At 37.3% G+C, this 20,992-nt stretch overlaps 1 long non-coding RNA gene across 1 annotated transcript; it reads left to right on the top strand.

Moving 5' to 3' along the window:
- The first annotated feature begins 8,129 nt into the window (after positions 1-8,129).
- Positions 8,130-16,720, top strand: LOC108498742. Its single transcript, XR_001875290.1, has 4 exons — positions 8,130-8,248; positions 10,484-10,899; positions 12,239-12,500; positions 16,570-16,720. It is a non-coding gene; the product is annotated as an uncharacterized LOC108498742 (long non-coding RNA).
- Positions 16,721-20,992: the final 4,272 nt, after the last annotated feature.

A 20,992-nucleotide genomic window follows, 5' to 3' on the forward strand; every position in this document is an offset into this window, starting at 1 on the left:
GCCTCATGTAGTTTTAGAAGAGTACATTTTTGTTGCGGGTATAACTTCAAAACAGCTGATAAAGCAAAATAAAAACAGAGAGAGGCAATGTCTGTCTGCTGAGACAACACTACATATGAACACTGAAGCAGTTCAGTTACACCTCAATGTACACTTACATCAGACTTTGAAATCTTATCGCCTGATCCTACCACATGCTTTTTACCACTGACTATACAGATAAAAGAACTCAGAGGTTTAGACTTTTGGAAGTTTCATTGTTTATCTGCTGTATATCAATCTGAAACAGTGGCTAGCTTGAAAAATCTCTGTTATAGGGAAACACAAAGAACATGAATTTTATTCTCCGCTATTAACAAATATCTTTCACTTTTACTGTATACATCAAGCTGCCAAGTAACATATCTTTGTGAGAAGAATATTTGAATTGAGCAGCTTTCAACAAAGAAACTGTATAGTTGCCAAAGGAACAATGATTTTTATTTCATGTTTAAAAAGGGGTTTACAGACTGAAACAAACTTGGAATACGAAAAACTTTAATAGTTAAAAGATGTAGCTTGCTGTGGAGAAAGAATAGATGTGACTATTATGGGCTTGGGTTTATAACGTCTGCTCAGAAGAGTCAAAAACTCTTTGCTTTTGAAAACTTCACTTTGTTTCTCAGATTTTTTGGCTTGGTCCTGTTATAGACATATGTAAATTTATATGTAGGACATTATCTGAAGCAAAAAAATATATTTAAAGAAAGATAAATGAGGTTATTTTCAACTCTGTATAATAAAGTGTCACAAAACTTTTCTAAAAAATTATGGGGTTTGGTAAAAACTACAGAAGTTTTAAGAAAATTTTTTTATAGTTCTTTCATTTGCATTCTCACTTCTGGGCCTTACATATAACTAAGGTGGCAAAGTCAATCTTTTCTCACCACCTTTCTAGGCTAGAAGCTTGCTTTTTAGAACTGAAAGATGACATTCTCATACACTGCCTTGACTGCAGGATGTGGTGCCATAACAGAAAACACTGTAAATGTTGAGGGTTACCACAATGAAAGCTGGTTAAAAGAAATAATACCTCATATATGTACTACTACTACTACTACTACATACATGGTAGCTTTTGCCTGAGGAGCCATACTGCAAAAAACCTCTGGACTAAAAATTGTTGAAGTATACCATAGTGTACCATAGTAACCATAGTAGCTTTGCAAGTATCTTCTGTCTTTTGGGCTCAGTTATGGTTTATCCTGAGCAACTAATTTATTTCTTTCTTATAATGACCATGAAATGTATACTCCCTTAGATAAACCAGAAATCAAACTGAGTCACATATTGTGGTCCTAAATTTTGAACAAAAGTTTCTTAAAGAATCAACTGCAATTTATTTAGTTTTGAAAAATTTACTTTTCTGTACACAGGGACAGCAATGACTTCTCAAGTTTGGACATGATTAAGAACTTGAAATCAAAGAGTTAATTTTTCATATTCAGCATTTCTGAAAACAGTGATTAAGTCTCTTGAATGTTAATGGTCTCTGCAACAGGAAAACAAGAAATGTTGTCTCTGTCTTCCAGAGGCATTGGTAATGTAACATTAGATAGTCAAATTTTGGTCCTATTTTTTAATGTTTGCAAGATTTATCACATTAATGAAAGCAAAATAAAATTCTAGCTACATTAGCTATAATTTAACAAAATGTTTTGTTTGTTCACTTAAATAAATCAGTCAATAAACGATAAGGCCTTGAATTAAATATGAGTTAAAGGCCATCTTACATATGGATTCAGGACTGGAATCTCTCAGAACTTGCTCAGAATGAGCTATAACTAAAATAAGGAAGGTGAAGCAAGGAGGCAAATGTGTGATCAGTGAGTTTCCTTCTGGGACACCCAAAGTTTCAGATATATGAAGAGACCAAGCAGAAAAAGGGGAGGGACTGTAGATAGCTAAAATTCTTGAACAAATTCTACACTGAAAATATGGCTCCACAGCAAAACTCAGAAATATATTAATCCAAGATTCCAGTCACCTCCTCAGAGTCATGCACAGGAAAATTCTTGTGGGACTCAGCTTAGAGGAGTCCTGAAAATGTGTGTGGTCCTCTGTTCAGCTGGGCAAATTAATCTCTCTGTGGTAAGGGAAAATCACTAAAGTATGTGATTTTAACACAGAACAATAAAGTGACTCCAGAGTTTTATTCTAAACCTTCTGACTGAACCTCTCGTAATGTGATAAATGTTTATGGATTCTTCTAATTACAAGTCTGGTGTAAAGCTAAGACACTTAGAGAATATGTCTCTCTTTCATAAAGTTTCGGAGGTTTTCCTATAATAATCAATTACCATAATGAGTTTTTTTAAAGCAGCCATTTGTCACTTTCTTAAAATATATAAACCATCCAGTATAAAGATAAATAGCTAGAGCCAGCCCTACCCTGAGGTCCTCTACCAAAGATGTCCATTAAATCAAAATCAACTGGGAAACCTGTTGTATTTTATTTCAACATCAGTCCTGCTTGTGCTAAATAAAATCTGCCCCAAACAAGTGTAACTTTACAGTAAGAAGCACTGCTTTTTTAACAGAACCTTTTAAAAAAATAGAAATTGAAGTCAATGTGGCTTGGAAGAAGAACATGTAGCTACATAAATCTGAGACCTGTGTATGAAAGGACTGGAGAAATGATAAACTATATGGTTTTAGTCCTGATAACATTTTTGATATCTGCCATAGTTTTGATAGTGTTGACATGGCAGGTTCCTTTGCTAGGCTGACTCTTCTATAGATGACCTTGCTAGCTTTTTAGGTCTATGCTTTTGAAACCAGGTAAAGTCAATCATACTCTACTCCACCTCCTGTCAACATCCATCATTCTTCTCACTTCTTAATTTAACATGCATAATCTCTTAGCTGTAATAAGGTAACATTTTCGCTTAAAAGGACAGTGTTAACTTAGGGCACAACTGTAGTACACTACAAGCAAATAATCTACAGATATTCTTGATACACATCTTGTAGTTTTTAAATGCAGTTTTTAAATCTTTCCTGGTCAGACATATTTTATTGCATGCATAGGTTCTTGAATCTCGTATGAGTTATACCTTGCATGAATAAATGTTCAACAGTCCAAGTGCCTAACCAAAACACAAAGTTGCAAAAAAAACCACTTTGCAAAACACTTTGTTGCTTTGTTGCTGGCAATACTGGCAGATATTGATGGTTAGGTTAGCAGAAGAATCTCTCCAGGTTTCTTTCACCAAGAGTAATTTCAGAGATGCTCATATTTTGCGAATGAAAAGATCTAAATTTCCTTTTAAATTTTTTTCTCATGAAAAATGAAATAAAAGACAATGTATTCAAACAATATTCAAACAATGTATTCAGGATATCTCTGACACCCTGGATTATTTATGTTCCACACCTAAGCTAATACCACCCAAATAAATATAAAGAGATAATAACAGATGAACAAACAGGTATTTTGCCTTATATATACTTAATGGAAATTTGTGCCAAATGAGGACCTTTATGAAAAGACAGCTGACAACTTCTTATTTTAAAATAATGACAAAAGTCATTATTTAGCTAGTGAGTAATAGCATTAAAACAAAAATTACTAAACTTGTAGGAGAATGTCTGTTTCTTCTAAGCAACAATAATGAGAATTTTGTGAGGATACTTGCATGCTATTAGCTCAGCAAATGCCTGCTATCTACTCAGCTCCAGAGGTTCTTGTCCCTCTTGCTCATCCAGGAGCACTTTGGATCCAGTTAGCTGTACTCAGACTATTCAAAAGCCTGCAGGAGTACTGCCCACTCTCTAAGAGGGCATTTTTAGAGCCATGCACCTGGGTAGGGTTACAATGCCAATGCCATATGAGTGGGTGTAGAATGTTGGTTTAATTTGCAGCAATCCTGGAATTTCTTCTGAAAAAACATTGTTCTGTTAGAAAACCATGATAGATGAGTTGTGCTGATCCCATTCTCCTTTTTCAACTGAAGACCAATCTATTCTTTCAAATGTACAAATGACTGTGACACAAGTCAGACACTCATAACACCGAATCTTCATTCCAGTTGTGTATCTATTCTGTTTTGACAGACCCCAGGATTTTGTAACCTGTACTTGAATATTTTGCAATTCTAAGCTGTTATTTTTCACGTAGTTCAATGACTTCTGTACTAAGTGCACCCTTTCTTTAGATGACTGTTATGTCATATGTCTCATTATCTTGTGAACACATGTAATTCTATATATAAAGGCTCTCGAACAAAAATTCTATTTCCTTTATGAATTTACTTTTCCAAGAAGTTTATTCTGCTTTTATTTGATCCTTAGACAACACTGAACTGTCTGGCACTTTTTGGTTCTATACAGTGCTTACATAAAAATACTGAAAATATCTCAGTGATTTAAAAGTCTAAATTTCATTTTTAAAAATGACAGTGACATTTCGAAATGTCCTTTCATCTGCTACCTGAATGCTTCCAAGGGTTTGGGTGCCATGCATCATATGTTCAATTCCTTATAGGACTCACAAACTATATGTTTCCTATACCACTTTCAGGCCTTCAGTCAATAAAGCAGTATTTGCACGATTAAGTTTAGCATTCCTAACCAAATGAAAAACTAAAATGAAAAATTGTTAGATAAATTTATGCATTCCTTATTTAGAAGAAAGTTGTCTCTTTTGCTTATATTAAAAAAATAAACTATTTTGTGCTTTTTAGGAGAATAACCTTTTCTGAAGATATCAACTACAAAAGCATGATACTCATTCAGTTGAACTAGACTAAAAACATATACAAATAGAATGGAGACATCCATTAAAATTCACATAACTGCATATTAGCAGTATATTTACTGAAATAAATATGCAAAGATTTCATATATCTAACTATCTAGCAAAGAGATGCATCAAATACAAACAAAATTTGTTTCAACAATGTATTTTAACTTTTTGCCGAGCATTAGGAATCACTCTTTTACAGAAAAATAAATAAGCAAATATTAATTCAAAATAATAAACCCCACATTACTTAACTCAAAGTTTTGTGAAGGCAAAAGTCTTCTCTGGAATTCATCCAAGAGAAGAAATAATTCCAATTCTGTTTTCTTAAGGATTATGAACTTAGAACCCCTATAAAAATGTCTAGCCACCAAGAACAGGAAAACTGACCAGATCAACACATGGCTTAAAGCCTGGTGCCATCTGTGGAATTTTGCCTTTTTCAATCCTAGTGCTGTTTACATGGCAGCAGGCCTGCTAGAGACAGATGGAGTTCACCTGTCTAAAAGAGGCAAAATGATTCTAGCCCATGAGTTGTCAGGGCTGATTGAGTGGGCTTTAAACTAGATCTGGAGGGGTAAGGGGATAAGACCAGGCTCACCAGAAATGAGCCTGGGAGTTGCATGCCAGTGTTGGGGGTAAAATCAACAGCCCAGCTGAAGTGCATCTGTACCAGGGCACACAGTATGGGTTAAAAAAAAAGGAGCTGGAAGCCATTATGCAGTAGGAAAGCTATCATATAGTTGCCATCATGGAAATGATGTGAGATGACTTGCATGACTGGAGTGCTGCAATGGATGATTATAAGCTCTTCAAAAGTTTCAGGTGAGGAAGGAGAGGCATTGGGATGGCTTTGAACACTAGGGAGTGTTTTAACTGTGCAGAGCTCAAGGACAGTGATAAGGTTGAGTACCTATGGGTAGGGATCAGGGTGAAGGCTAAAAAGGCCAACATCCTGGTGGGAGTCTGTTATAGACCACCCAACCAGGATGAAGAGGCAGATGAAGTAATCTTTAAGTGGCTGGCTGCTGTTTCACGAAATGGAAACTCAACACAGCGGAGAGGAGGCAGTCTAGGAGGTTCCTGGACTGTGTGGAGGATAACTTCCTGTAGCAGATCGTGAGTGAGCCTACCAGGGGCGGTGCTAGACCTTCCGTTTACAAACAGAGAAGAGCTGGTGGGAGATGTGGTATCCGGAGGCCATCTTGGGTACAGTGACCATGAAATGATAGAGTTTTCAATTCTTGGTGAAATAAAGAAGGGGGTCAACAAAAACTCTACCTTGGACTTCTAAAGGAACAACTTTGGCCTGTTGTAGTGGGTTGACCCTGGCCAGATGCCAGGTACCCACTAAAGCCGCTCTCTCACTCTCCCTCTGCAACTGGACAGAGGAGAGAGAAAAAAAGCAGCTAAGGATTCATGAGTAGAGATAAGAGTGAGAGAGATCACTTACTGATTATCTTCACAGGCAAAACAGACTCAAAGTAAGGATAGTACTTAAATTTATTACTAACAAGATAAGAGCCAAAGAGTGAGAAATAAAACAGTCTTAAAAACACTTTCCACCTACCCCTCCTTCCATTTTCTTCCACCTCCCTCTCAGCAGTGTAGGGGGACGGGGAATGGGGGTTACAGTCAGTTGTTGTTTCTGGCGCTGGTCAGAGAGAGGAGTCCTTCCCCTGCTCCTGTGGGGTCCCTCCCACTGGAGACAGTCCTTGATGGACCTCTCCAGTGTGAGTCCATCCCTTGGGCAGCAGTTCTTCCCAAACTGCTGTCCCGTGGGTCACTCCTCCATGGGGTGCAGTCCTTCACAAATGAGCTGTACCAGCGTGGGTCCTCTACAGGGGCCACAAGTCCTAACTGGGAAAAACCTGCTCCAGCTTGGAGGCTTCCCTCTCCACGGAATGCAGGTCTCTGGCAGGATCCTCCTCCATCTAGGGCCTCCCATGGGGTCACAGCCTCCTTCATGCATCCATCTGCTCCAGCATGGGCTCCTCCATAGGCTGCAGGTGGGTCTCTGCACACCAGTGCAGAATTGAAAACTCTATCATTTCATGGTCACTGTACCCCAGATGGCCTCCGGATACCACATCTCCCACCAGCTCTTCTCTGTTTGTAAACGGAAGGTCTAGCACCGCCCCTGGTGGGTCCTCCATGGGCTGCAGAGGCACAGCTGCTCCACCATGGTCTTCATCATGGGCCACAGGGGCCTCAGCTCCGGCACCTGGAGCATCTCCTCCCCCTCCTTCTGCACTGACCGTGGTGTCTCTGTTGTTATTCCCACATTCTCACTCCGCTCTTCCCTGGCTGGAATTCCTTCTGTGAAACAATCTTCTGTTCTTAAATATGTTATCACAGAGGCCTTACTATCACTCCGAATTGTCTTGGCCTTGGCCAGCGGCGGGAAGTCTGTCCTGGAGCCAGCTGGCATTGGCTCCATGGGACAGGGGAAGCTTCTAGAAGCTTCTGACAGAAGCCACCCCTGTAGCCCCCCCACTACCAAAACCCAGCCACAGAAACCCACTACACCTTTTCAGGACACTAGTTTAGAGTCCTTTCAGAAACAGTCCTTAATAACAAAGGAGTCCAGGAATGCTGGACATACTCTAAGAAGGAATTCTTAAAGGTGCAGAAGCAGGACGTCCCTATGTGCCAAAAGACGAGCTGGTGGGGAAGAAGACCAGCTTGGTTGAATAGGGAGCTTTCACTAAAACTTGGCAGAAAAAAAAGAGTTTATGACCTTTGTATGAAGGGGCAGGCAATTTAGGAAGAATATAAGGGTGTCATTAGGTTATGTAGAGAGAAAATTAAAAAGACGAAAGCTTGAGTAGAAGTCAAGCTGGCCATCACTGTGAAAGACAATAAAAAGGGTTTTTATAAATACATTAATGAGAAAAAAAAATGGGCCATGAAAAATTTCCATCTTTCATTTGATGCGGGAGGGAACATTGTAACCAAGGATGAAGAAAAGGCTGAGGAACTCATGCCGCCTTTGCCACAGTCTTCAACAGAAAGACCATTTATCCTCAGGGCAACCAGCCCCCTGAGTTGGTAGACAGGGGTGGGGAGCAGAATAGACCCACTGTAATCCAGGAGGAAGTAGTGACCTATTGTGTCACTTAGGCATTCACAAGTCTGGGACCAGATGGGATTCACCTGAGGGTACTGAGGGAGCTGACATAAGAGCCTGCCAAGTCATTCTTCATCATTTATCATCACTCCTGGTTAACCAGGGAGGTCTCAGACAACTGGAGGTTAGCCAATGTCACACCCAGCTACAAGAAGGGTAGGAAAAAGTATTCAGGGAATTACAGGCCTGTCTCGGTGCTGGGCAAGGTTACGGAACAGATCATCTTGAATGCCATCACACAGCATGTACAGGACAACCAGAGGATCAGGCCCAGCCAGCATGGCTTTAGGAAAAGCAAGTCCTGCTTGACTCACTTCATCTCCTTTTATGATAAGGTGACCCACCTAGTAGACCAAGGAAAGGCTGTGGAAGTCATTTACCTGGATTTCAGAAAAATCTTTGATACTGTTTCCCACAACATTCTCCTGGAGAAGCTGGCAGCCCACAGCCTGGATAGGTGCACTGTTTGTTGAGCTGAAAAATGGCTGGATGGCTGGGCCCATAGTGGTGGTGAATCAAGTTACATCCAATTGATGATTTGGATGATTTTGATGATTTGGATGAGGAAATCAAGTGCACTCTCAGTCAGTTTATAGATGAAATTAAGTTGGGCAGGAGTGTTGATCTGCTGGAGGGCAGGAAGGGTCTACAGAGAGATCTCAACAGACTGGATTGATGGCCTGAGGTTAGCTGTATGAGGTTCAATAAGGCAAAGTGCCAAGTTGTACCTTTGGGTCAAAATATCCCCATGCAGAGCAAAAGGCTTTGGGGCAGAGTGACTGGAAAGTGGCCCAGTGGAAAAGGACCCAGGGGTGCTGGTCGACAGCCATCTGAACATGAGCCAGCAGTGTGCCCAGGCAGTCAAGAAGGCCAATGGCATTGTGGCCTGTGTCAGAAATAGTGTGCCCAGTAGGCCTGGGCAGTGATTATCTCCCTGTAGTCGGCACTGGTGAGGTCACACCTTGAGTCCTATGTCCAGTTCTGGGCCCCTCAGTTCAAGAAAGACATTGAGGTGCTACAGCAACCTCAGAGAAGGGCAACAAAAGACAGTGAAGGGTCTAGAGAGTAAATCCTGTGAGGAATGGCTGAAGGAGCTAGGATTATTTAGCCTGGAGAAAAGGAGGCTCGGGGGAGACTTTATTGGCCTCTTCAACTACCTGAAAGGAGGTTGTAGCCAGGTGCATATCTGTCTCTTCTCCCAGGCAACTAGAGACAGGACAAGAGGACATGGCCTCAAGTGCCAGGGGAGGTTCAGGATGGATATCAGGAATAATTTTTTCACTGAAAGGTTGGTCAAGCCTGTTGGAATGGGCTGCCCAGGGAGGTGGTAGAGTCACTGTTCCTGAAAGTGGTCAAGAAATGACTGGATGTGACCTTTATTGCTATAGTTTAGTTGATATGGTGGTGTTCAGTCAAAAGTTGGACTTGATGATCTTGGAGGACTTTCCTAATTTTGATGATTCTATGTTTCTATTCTATGATCCTATGAGTCTACATGGAAGGACAAACATGAAAAAATCGAACTTTAATTTTATCCCACTGAAGTATAAACATGATATGATCCCACTTCTCTAAATTACTTGTCTACATTTAAATATACCAGCAGACAGCCACTATTATTGAAAATAAAACTGACCATCCTTGGGTTGCAGCATTCTGGAGATTCTTTTTCTTAAGAACATGGAAAGGATTCAGGGCTATGAGTCCTAGGTTTCAAGTGGAGATAACTACATACAGTTGGATTCCCTGCTCCCAAAAAACTGTTATCTACCTAAAGATAATAGCATAACATAGAAAATGATGATGTTGTTTGTGAATTTTGTATTAAAATTTTATTTTTGAAGGCATAAAAAGGCTTAGGCTCTTCCATAAATTTTTTTCTACGCTGAAAATTAAACTTAAATTCTTAAATCACTGAGGTACAGATTCATAAAAAGCATTACAAATTTAAGCTCAAAATCTTCAGTTCTGGAAAAACATCAATCCTCTACTGCATAACCCCAAAAGCAGCTAAACATCATCACTGCTGTCTTAGAGTTTTTTGTATTAAATGACTGTTTTAATCTCTGAAAAAAAGCCTCCTCAGAACCAAAAAAGAAAATTACATTGTAGGCCTGCTGTGTATATGCAATTATGAACAGAGAATATATATGTTATTATATGTTGTTAATTAAAGGATTTATGATCGGTTACTCTCTCCGCCATCATCTTCCTATGTGGCCTTTCCTAAACCAATTAATCTCACTGAACCTTAGTTAAATTATAGGATGCATGTTTCACAAAGTTTCAGTGAACTTAAATACATTACAGATTTGGAGGTCATTAGATAAGATTAGGCAAGTAATTTATATACAAAAAGAAGGAAAGAACCCTTGGTTTTATGAACTCCTGTTGGGACGTTATGATACCTACTTGCTGATACGTTGCTTAGGTGTCCCTAGGTGGTTTGGAATTAAGAATATAGATTGGTCTTTGACAGCAAAAGTTATAGTACAGTTTTTATTTTAGTTGGTTGCCATTTTTCCAGTAAACTGTCTCATTTTCTCTGGATTGTGTTTTTATAAGAACAGGAACAGAGAAACAAAATGGAGATGTGAAATAGGCTCCTATGTAGGACTGAATGGAAATGAACCACAAGAAATGGAGTTTGTGAACCATCTACCCTTCTATGTAGCTGAAATTCTCTCAGGAAATAACATCATAGATAAATGAGAGAAGGAGCTAAGAGGGAAATAAGAATTTATCAAGATTTCGATTTTGAAGTCTTATCTATCACAAGCTAAGGAGAAGGAACTACTAAAAGGAACTACTAAAAACAAACAAACAAAAAACAATTAAGGGAATTCCTTGAGGAGGAGAACATATACCATGAAGAACAGTTATGAAAGCTAAGGTAAAAGAGGATTTCAGATTTTCAAAGACATTGATAATAATACATCATCTTTACTTTTACAGATGAATTCTATTCCATAATCTAGCACTTAAGGTGAGTAACTGTTGATCCATGCTCCTACATCAATATTTGAAGGAATTGTTTTAATAAATTTAAAAATAATAAATGTATAAAAAACAGAGAAAATCATTTAACAAAACAGGAAACATTACTGATTACATTAAGATAAAAGTTTCTGTGAAAAGCATGGCAGCATTTTGTGACAGACAAAATCTCTGTCACATTCTAAATAAGGTATGACAGAGAATTTTATATTAAAGGTCAATTTCAAAAGAGTAGAGCAACATCATTAGAAAGATGAAACCAGTGGATTTAAAATTAAAAAAACAGTCAGTGGTATTCAGAGATAGACCTTATATTTGCTATGCAATTACAATGGGCAAGTATTTAGGCACTGGCCCAAAAGTCTGCTTTTGAGGCTTAATGTAAACTCATTTCAAGGGATTCAGCTCTCCTTGACTATTTTGTCATCAGGAAAAGTAACCAAAGACAACTGGATGTGATACTGGCTGCATCATTGCTTTGTACACTGATGACAGGTACTACATGTCTTATGCCTGCTAGTTTGTTATTTTCCTTTAGCTTGGGAATATTTTTGATTAGAACTGGAGGGGAAAGGAAGGGTGTGTGCGTAACTGTGCACATAGAAAAAGCTGCTAAATTCAGTATTTTAATGTAGTCAGAAATAAAACTGTGTTTACCGTAGACAATTAAATATGAGTGGATGTATCACATTTTATATGGAAAATCAAATTCTTATGGATATGTAAAACTACATGCGAAATAAGACTGCAGTAGCTGTTACAGTCCTACATAGGAAAGCCATACAATTGCAGACTATGTTATGTTTAATGATTGCAAGTTCAAAATGCATTTGAGAAGAAGAAAATTAAGGTATTCTACATAGTAAAATATGTGCTTTAGCAATGACTTATACAGAACACTGGGCTTACAGAAAAAGCATTGGTCCAGATAAATAACCTCTTTATTTATGTCAAGAATTTTTAAAATGCTACATTTAATTTTAATATCACGATGAGAAGTATTTCTCCTGCTTGATAGGCCTCATTACACTACACTGAATATAGTGTTTGCCTTATTTAACAATTTTTATCAATCATTTAACAATGGGTAATGCACTCAATGTGGATAGAAATACAAGCAACAAAGGCACAAGAGTACAATTGACTAGAAAAAACAATTTTTTGTCTTAGAGCATGGTATTACTATTGCAGTCAAACTCGAAAAATGTCTTGCTGTTAAATAAAATAGGATGGTAAATGGAATCTTATTCAATTTTAGTTTTTATTGTGTGAAAATATATAATCATTATGACCTTTATTTTGCACTAATTTATATTTTCTGTTCTAAGGAAACCTAGGTGTGGCTAATATTTCTGTTTATAAAGAGGCCAGTTACAGTTTATGAAAACCTGGATGCATCTCAATTCACAAGAATAAACCAATATCTGCCAGACAAAGCTAACTCTCTTTTGTCCAGGAAAGTCTGTGTTTCTGAAGAACTGAAATGAATCTAAAAAATACTTATTGAAAGTATATAATATATACATATGTCTCAACAAAACGCTCTATACCCAAAACTCCAGACTGATGAACTTAACACCCTAGCTAATGGTAAATTTAAAATTTTTCAATTTCTTAAGCATGTACATAAAAACATTAGTTACTATTTTTATATATAGGTACTAATAATGATCAGTACTTTATCTGTGTGCTTCTTCATTTAATCAAAGAACATGTACAAATCTCTTCTTTTGCCTAAGAGAGAACTATATTAAACACAAAGATTTCATATGATGCCATTCTGCTCTTGCTGCAAGTTGCTGAGGCCATCAATGCATAATGGAAGTGTTTGTGATGTCTGTCAATATACTAAGCTGTTCATAAAATTGTTTTCCTAGAGCTTCTTTAGCCTCCCAAAGACAAATTATAAAGAAGATCCCATCAGTCCTTTAAATTGATGTGTTTTAAAAATTCTGTATTGTGTTTATTTCAACAACAAGGAAAACTCACAATGACTTTTCTGTTAAGCACTTATGATCCTACATGAATAATAAAAAATTATATAAATATTCAGCAGTGATACACCCTGGCAAATGGAATATTTTTGTTTTCCATTAGCCCTTTTAAACTAATTAATGAATTAATGAGTGAAAAGAAGCAATATCAGACCTCAATAGACTGAAGTGAGGTCACTCTGGTGCCATTTCCAATTAATGTTAGCATTTCATATGCATTACATACTATTGAACAATGAATCTCTGTGGGTTGGGAGTATTTCATAGCTGGAACAAGGGACCAAGGACCTGGTGCTGGGCTGGTTCAATTCTTTATTCCTCCACTGTCTCACCTTGTCTCCTCGTGTTAGCCGCCAAAGGTGGCAGCTACCAGTGCACCCACCTGGAGCCGTGATGTGAGGCATAATTAAATAACAGCTTTAAAGCACCAGCCTGTAACAGACGAAAGAAACAATAGAAGTACAAATCATGTTATTATTTTTGAAATCTGCATATATATAGACCACCATATTTGAAGGCCTGTAAATGTGGGTTTTTTTTAATGAGACTACTGACAGCCAGCACTACTAGCATGCCATGTGAAAGAACTACTAGAGAATAAAATTGTTTGTGCAGCTAAGCAATAAGAGAGGTTTCTCTGTGGTAATTTTTCAAAACATTGCATGCGGTTTTAACTATGTGACTCCGATTGACTTAAATGGGAGTCATGCAGCTAAAAACTCATACAACACTTTGAAAATGTATGCCTAAGTGTTTTGTCAATAATTGTATGTAAGTAATAAAATGGGATTAATTTTTTTCTACTCAGGACATATAAACATTATATTTATATCAGCACAATTACTGACTTTCTGTAGCTTGATAGCTAGTCTTTAGTCATACTATAATTGGCATCCTGATCACATAATGTCATTTTAATGTGTTCTTCAGAAGACACATTATATTATTAGATTCTTGCTGTGAAAGAAGTGCAGAACAACTATATCATAAAAAACTGCAACAATGCTATCTCAAAAAATCATTCCCCATTCAAAATGCAATATAGATCAGTGTTGGAGTAATAATTTTCTAGAAACATTTCCAAATTATGAACACGGATAATTTCTGGGGAGAAAAAAATTTGATCCACTGTATGCTGCCTACAGAGTGAGAAAAAGAACATAAGGAATGGCCTTGAAAGGATCGTCAGGCAGTCAGAAGGAAAGAAAAATCACTAATTGATAGTTTATGAAACATTTCCATACCAAAAAGTCTTCTGTATTCTGATTGGATAATAGCAGCCAACTACTTGAAAAAGTCCAGATTTTGTGGTATGTCTCATTAGTTGTAGTCATTATTCACACCTCTGTTAACTGGCTGGTGCCCTTATCTTTCAGCACTTTTGAGAGGATAGACAAGCCAAATGCTGGGACTTGTAAAATGGATTATTCTTGTCACAGTTATTGAGTAACAATTGTTACTCAATATTCAGTGTGCTATTTCTCATTGATTGCAAAGCAAATCCTGACTCTGAAGCTGTTAAAGATAATTTGTAAAAAAAAAAACAAAGAAAAAGAAAGGAAAAAAATATTGCACTGAAGAATTCATGACATATAAAGAATATTTGAGAACAGGACTAAAAAAGACTCAGAGAGGCCAGAGCTATCATAGTGTGCTTAAAGTGGACATATGGAGGAAACACTGCAAACATATCAGCTCAAAGAATATTCAACAGTTATGACAGGAGAGTATAGATTATTTTGTTATACCACATTATTTATACTATTATATACAAATATACTATTTCCATACTATGTATGCAGTGATTACAATATTTTATAATGCTATTATCACAAAGCATACATAGCCTTTATTTAGCTTATTGTGTAACTCATAAGCAGAAAATATGAATCCTGGAATAACCATATTAAGTGATTTTTTAGAAATGGGAAGTCAGAAGAAGAATTACAAACTTCCTCACAAAGCTGTGCCAATTTGTGTTAACCTTGACCTGCCATTATAATCTGCTTTTGCAGAACAGAAGCTGCCAATTGTGTTGTTCTGTGATGATTTTATGAGGTAGACAAATACCTCCTAGAAAATATGAGATCATTACAAGAAGTTTATTGTGTGGAAAGGCTTGGTAGTTTATATGGCATTTCTTGGGAATTCAAAATATAATGTCTCAGCATTGTAAAAACAAAATTCTGAGAAATAATTAACAAAAGAATAGACCTGATCATATTATTCTCAGTATATTAGATGAACTATTATCACTTATGAATCTATTCTTGCAGATATCTAGAAGATGAGAGATGTTTGTCTGAGTATAAAACAAGTCAGGACCTGTGCTTTTACTCCCTAGACAGAAAAAAAAAAACCACCAAAAAAACCCCCCAACCAAACAAAAAAACTCAAACAAACCAAAACAAAAAAAAAAATAGAGATCATGAAAAGCTTAACAGCTGCAGTAAGCAGCATTTACATTAACAAAGATGGCCATAAATATTTAGGGTTGCTTCTAAGATTTGATTATATTTTCATTCTCAAGTCATTGAAAACCTTATGAAGTTCAACAAGGACAAGCGTAAGGCCTTGTAGTTGGGAAAACATAATCCAGGAGTGCAGCACCAGCTGGGATCTACCTGGTGGAGAGCAGCTCTTTGGAAAGGGGCCTGGGGATGCAGGTGGACAAGAAGTTCAACATGAGTGAGCAGTGTGCTGCTGCCTTGGCAAAGTAGTCAAGAGAATGCTGGGACGCATCAAAAAGGGCATCACCAGCAGAGACAAAGAAACCATTATCCCACTCTACTCAGTAGTGGTCAGGACATATCTGGAATACTGTGTTTAATTTTGGTCCCCACTAAATAAAAAAATCTGTGGACAGCCTGGAGGGGACCAAGAGAAGGGCCACAAAGATGAACAAAGGACTGGGAAGCCTGACAGATGAGGAAAGGCTGAGAGAGCTGGGTCTGTTCAACCTTGAGAAAACAAGACTTAGGGGAAACGTTAGCCCCATGTTCCAGTATTTAAAGGGTGGCTATAAAGAAGATGGAGACTTCCTTTTTACAAGAGGTCAGGTGGAAAAGGCAAAGGGTAAGGGGTACAGGTTATTCCTGGGAAGGATCCAACTGGACATTGGAGAAAAAATAATAACAATCAGCCATTGGAATATTCTCCCCAGGGAAGTGGTGCTTTCCCCAGCATAGGACTCTTTTAAGATTCAGATGGACTGCCTATTGGGACATCTTGTCTAGATTGTGCTTTTGTCAAGAAAGGTTGGACCAGATGATCTTTGAGGTCCCTTCCAACCTAGTAACCTATATTCCCTCAGCTAAAAAATTCTTCCATTATTTTTCAAGCATGACTGTTAATAAAATGAAAAACAAAAAGAAAAAAAAGTGGTGAAATCCTGTGATTACAAAGTGAATGGTGCAAACACATGGATATTCTGCTATTGAAATATCCGGATTTCATATTTAAGTCTGCACCAAAAGAGTCAAGAAATCAAAATAGAAAGGCTTTATCTAGTGCTAGTTTTATATCCCTGGGGTTCACATTTAGGGCAGGCAGAGCACTTCACCAAAAAATACAAGAAACAAAACCAAGCTCTTCCAATACCAAATATTTTTATTGTGAATAGTTTGTTCTATTCTAATACCTGTATCTCAACTCTGTGTCTACAGGTAGGATAAGCAGTGCTGAAGATAGACTAGCCTTGTATTTCTGCCAATACTTTGACAAAGTCTGGAAGCTGTCTCCAAGTAGAATTAAATGGACCAGCAGTTCTATTTTTCCTGCTGTTATTTTTCCTATTTGTTATCAAAACAGGTATTATTAAGCAACTGATTAAAAGTTAATTTAAAAATTTCTTATGAAGTTTCTGACCTTATTACAAACTGTGTTTTCCGACTGAAATAACCTGCATTTCAATCCAAATTATCATTGATGTAGGCAACAGTGTGTACAATTCGTGAACCATTCTTAAACTACCTTCCCTCTAAAGTGATATTGCAATATTATAATTTCCTAAGCATTAATGTGACTATGTAAGAGCTGTATAATGACTTAATGGGATCAGGTATTTTGTATATTTCTTTTCACAAAATAAGTAAGCATACATGAAACAACATGAAATTCTAGAATCATATATATCAAGTTGATAAAATGGAAGATGGATTTGTTTAAAATTAGCTTAATCGGCTGTGAATTTATTTGCTTCCTTCCTGGGATGTCTGCACTGCTGTCACTGCAGTGACTGCTGGTCTTTAGGACACACCAGGGTTAAATAAAAATTTGTTCAAATGGAAGTATCAACAGACAGCCATAGTCACATGGATCTTGGTTTAACCTCCTGAGTATTTAATTTGCTTCTCCATCAGCTTCTGCAGCTAACACTCATCTCCTTGCTGCTGAAAATGTCCTGCCACTGGTACTTTTGGTATCTAGTGCTTCTGCAGCTTATTGTAAGCGAATTGCAGTCACAGAAGCAGAGGTAGGGTGTCTATGGAAACAGATTAACCAGAAAGATTCTGAGAGTGTATTACAGATATTACAGAGAAGCACAGAAGAGGGCAATTGCAATGCAAATTATCATAAATCACCTAACTTGAATAGGCTTCAGAGGTTTGCCATACACTGGGTTAGTGCTAATCATTTCAGGCAACATATTTAGGACAAGTCAATGCATACATCCAGTATCAAATTCACTACAGGTGTAAGCAAGCATGACTTCAATTGAGTTGAGCCTGCTTGTATTAGATTTGGCCGAAGCTCAGAATTACTATCAGCAAGTGCGGTTTATGGTGCTCCTCATGATATATCTCTTGCCAAAGCATAAAAATAAAAATAAATACAAGGATGGATTGTGTTATGATAACCACAATATAAAGTTAGCAGATCTGCAATGTTTCTTTGTAACGTGGTTTTCTGAGTGTTCTGGTAGACCAGCTCTGATAAAGGAATTTTCTGCTCCTTCCTACCCTATCCCAGTCCTCTCTTGCAGGCTTTCCTGACTGCTGGCAGAGGCTGCATAAGTAGCATATCCATGCTTCAGCTCACAGCACACATCCACTTTCAGGAGCATCTTCAGATTGATAGATTGTGAAAACACCTCTTGGAGCACGGACATGCTTTCCATTCCACACCCCCAACATGGAAGAGGGAGTCCCCAGCAAAGGGCAGTCAGTATAATCTGCAGTGCTATAATCTCTGCACTGCACTGTTTAGACAAGGAAGAGCCTGGGCTGTATGGGAACAGAGGCAGCAGAACTGCTGCATCTTAAAGCTTTGTCTTTAAGCTAGAGTGAGAAATTGCCTTCAGAAGGAAAAACTGTAGTGACAACAGAGTTCTGCTTTTGAGAAAAAAAAAGACAATGAAAGACCAGCCTTTAACAGCACCTAGTTAACTCAGGTGAGAAAAAGAGAAAGAGGTTTCTCAAACTGTCTCCTAGTTCACCATAAGCATCAACCACCTCGTAACCTGACAAAATCAGCATTTATTTCCAACAGAGAAAATGCAGTGTGAAAATTGCATCAAATCTAATTGAATATTTATGGTCCATAAGAACAAGAGCATGAGAGGATGAGGTATAGTTCAAGAGAACCATGAACAACTTAGATTTCATTGTTGGGTCATGCATTTAAATCCACAGAGCTGCCCTACACTACATACCATTTTGTTAAACTGCAAATCCACAAACGATAAAGATGGTTTGTTTGGGTCAAAGCCTATTGAAACAGCCTGCTATCCAAAGGGAGCTTGGGATTCATTGTGTGGTAGCCTGTGCCTTTCAAGACAGTTTCTTTCCCTATTCATTCCTGAAAGCCAGAAAAGTGCTAAAAATGAATAAGAGTTTTCTGGCTGTCAGTGCCTGTCCTTCTTCCATCCATTAACACTCCCTAATCTGAAAAATTCACCAACCCTATAGGTTCCCACACCACACACCAGTTATGCTGATTAGAAAACTCACGCTTCAGTATTAGTGCTGATTAAAAAGGTTTCCCTGTGCTTTATGCAGATGTTGAATATTCATCAACAGTGTCTGGTTTAAGAAATGATAAATAGCATAGGAAATAATTTTATAACTACATCAAAAACTTATTTGTAGTGTTCAGCAATGTCCCCCTACAGCCTAGTTTATAAACAAATTATCTGAATTATTAATTTATCATGCAGGGACTGAAAAAAGGAAAAAAATCCCAATGGATTATTACAGTCCTTCACAGGAAACGAATATCTCCTGGCACTAATGACATCATCAATAACAAGAAGTTTATTTCCAAAGAACTCAACCCAAAATTTAATTAACTGCATATGATATTTTCAAATTAAATACGAGTTAAGGGATTCAGTACTTGGATTAATGTAACAGTTCTAAAGTAAATTCATCTTCTAGTAGATTAAAAACAACAACAAAAACTACAATAAAAGCTCATTCAAACTCCAAAATAAACATACAATTTAATTGAAATATTCATTTTGTCTGCTGAAAATATGGAAATTATTTGCTTCTGTTTGGAATTCCCATTTGTTTAAAAGAATCAGAAAGAACACTTGTAGATAGGAAACATAGCACAGCTCAGTGATGCTGGAGCTCGGATGAAAAATTAAATCTTACCAATGAAATCACCATTTTCCTCTCTTTTTGGTAGTTTTTAGCTTTCTGGATGAGAACCGCATACAAAGTAAAGAGAGAGTAATCTACACTGCATGATGCTCATTTTAAAGTCATCTTTGAAATAACAAATCAGACATAACAAACACATGACATAACAGAACTACTTGAATCTACTGAAATTTCCTGTGTGTTACAAAAGACAGTTGGAAAACAAAATAAAGGGGAAACCTAATCTAAAATGTTACCTTACAAAAGGAGAAATATTGAAGTTCATATTTATGGCAACATAAAAAATGTAACGGGTATTGTGCTGAGGAAAAAAAAATTAAAAGTATAAAAAACCCTTCAAGAAAAACCCTAAAGGAATGACAAGATTGTGGAGATTCCTCAAACTTCAGGGGAAAAATGAAGGATTAGATTCTAGAAACATCTCTGTTTTAACTATTTTGATATTCAGATATATGCACTATTCAAACAGAATCAGTGTCAAGTCCTGTTTCATTATTTCTTTTGGTAGAATTACATTTTTAAAGACTAGGCAATACTAACCAATGCATCTTAAGGCACTGAAAAAATATTGAGCAATTCTTTTTGATGCTGCATCATCACGCATTTGCCAAATAAAAGCAATGAATATGCAGAACAGATGCCAGTATGAAAGGAGTCAAAAATTATACACTCTTTTCTTGTCAAAGGGGAAAAAAAAATACTTTGGTACTGTGAAAACTGCTTTTCCTGTCAGCTGCCTTTGACTCAATCCCCTTCCAAGGGACATTGTTGACAGGAGAAGCAGGAAACAGACACTGATGTTTTGGAGAGTGAGGAGCAAATTGCTTCTCCACAGCCCCTTCTGCAGTTTACCCTGAAGAATATATACCTTAAATCTACGAAGCTAAATGACAAAGTTGAGCAAAGCACCTCCCTTTCCTATTTCCTTATGACCACCTCTTTGGTCATGACTTCGATGAAATGGTAAACAGTCAGAAACTATGGACAGATAATCAATTTCCAAGCATTTTATTAATAGTGGTGATAAAAACAGGAAGCAATGTTAGAAAAATAGCCAATTTCACTATATGACATTGTGAGACCTCAGAAACAGAGTCAGCAACAAGAACTGAAATTTAACATTACTGATGTCTGCAGGGAGGGAAGATGAGAGGGCATGCAATTATGGAGGAAGATGAAATTTTACCTAGAGCTTACTAAACTATTTCTTATCTTTAGAAAACTATCATAACACAGTACTTTTTATAAAATGCTGAGTGTAAGAAAAGTCTTATGAGGCTTTTACAGGGTAGATGAAAATCTTGTCTACAAGAAGTCACCATAGTTATGTACTGATGTGTAAAAAGAGAAGATCATGTATAATTGTAAGCACAGACCAAACAGCTAATGTGAAGCCAGGTGATAATTGCTAAATTATATAAATGCAAAGTTATTGTTGCTATTATTTTTGGTGGTGGTGATGATTGGTCTTCTTACTGTG

The sequence above is a fragment of the Lepidothrix coronata genome, unplaced genomic scaffold (genome assembly GCF_001604755.1).
Source record: "Lepidothrix coronata isolate B3197 unplaced genomic scaffold, Lepidothrix_coronata-1.0 Scaffold63, whole genome shotgun sequence".
NCBI lineage: Eukaryota > Metazoa > Chordata > Aves > Passeriformes > Pipridae > Lepidothrix > Lepidothrix coronata.